This window comes from Papio anubis, chromosome 13 (genome assembly GCF_008728515.1).
Source record: "Papio anubis isolate 15944 chromosome 13, Panubis1.0, whole genome shotgun sequence".
Lineage (NCBI taxonomy): Eukaryota > Metazoa > Chordata > Mammalia > Primates > Cercopithecidae > Papio > Papio anubis.
Genome location: NC_044988.1, coordinates 3,393,691 through 3,394,954, shown reverse-complemented (window position 1 = coordinate 3,394,954; position 1,264 = coordinate 3,393,691). Strand labels below are relative to the sequence as shown.

At 42.6% G+C, this 1,264-nt stretch overlaps 1 pseudogene; it reads right to left on the bottom strand.

Moving 5' to 3' along the window:
- Positions 1 to 284: 284 nt before the first annotated feature.
- Positions 285 to 949, bottom strand: LOC101000237 (annotated as a pseudogene).
- Positions 950 to 1,264: the final 315 nt, after the last annotated feature.

Genomic DNA, 1,264 nt, shown 5'->3' with positions numbered 1-1,264 from the left:
TTTAAATGTTTGCATTCTGAAGTATGACTTGCCATGTATGAGTTCAGGTGGGACGATGAAGCTGCTGTAGCAAAATCCTGGCTGATGATGAAGACTCGGACACATTTCATCTTTCATGCAGTCATTCAATATTTTGTGTATTTACATGAAGGGGAAAAGAGGGGAGGATACAAAGGGAGCCAGCATTCTTTTTGGATGAAGCAGCCTAATTCCAGAGAACGGGCTTTCCATTTTGAACTCAAAGGGTGTGATGCACAAATTGAATTTTTACCAGTCCAGGGAGCTGCCTTTGGCCTGGGAGGCAACACTTGATGATGAAGTGAGCTAAAGGGAAGTGTTAACTGAACTACAGGGATGGTCGCCTGTAAAACAAGTTTCCAAACATGCTCAGGCCCACGCAGAGGTGAGGTGCAACCAGAACTATCAATTTAAAAAAATGCATTCACAGATGCAGACACAGAACTTGTAGGAAGAGTAACAGTTCTAGGGGCCTGGTTGTAGTTTCTAATATCTGCCTTCACCACCCTCTGTGACTCTTCTATTTTTCTGCTTTAATTTGATCCCAAGGATTTCATTAGCAACTTTCTGAAAATACAGGAAGATACAGTCTCCTGTCTTGGCTGAGATAAAGTGGCTACTAAAACCATTTTCCTGGCAAACCCATAAGTGTTTTTCAGGTTTTACTGTTTCCATATGCTCCAAATCAATTTTATTGCTCACCAAGGCAACCAGTAGCAAAGTTTCTGACTCTTCCCTCCCTTTCTTCAGTACAATGTACCGATCTTTTAAATTCTCCAAGCTTTGCTAATTTGTAACATCATGTATCAAGAGGATTCTCTGTGGTCCATAGATAAATGTACCCACCATCTTGCTGCCTATTGTACACACCCCCTACATCTCATACTTGAAGAGTAACCTTCAAGTTTCCTGGCAATGTTATCCAGCTCAAAAAAAAAAAAAAAAAAAAAAAAATCACCACTATAGTTTAGTTTTCTTTGTTCCCAAAAGTTTCTTGAGCAAAACTCATAGGTCTTCCAGGAGCTGCTGCTTCAAGCATGACAAATTTCAGTTGCCATTCTCGACTTCTTTCTTGGGGTCTGATGGAGTTCAATGTGGTGCTCAGGCTAGCTCCCCAGGCAGACGGAGAAGGAAAGGAGAGCACCTCTGTGGACAGGGACAAAAGGAAGGGAGCAGGACCTTGCCCTGGGATCTGGATGCCCTGGAGAGATCAAGGGAAAATAGCACTCACCAGGCACCATCTTGC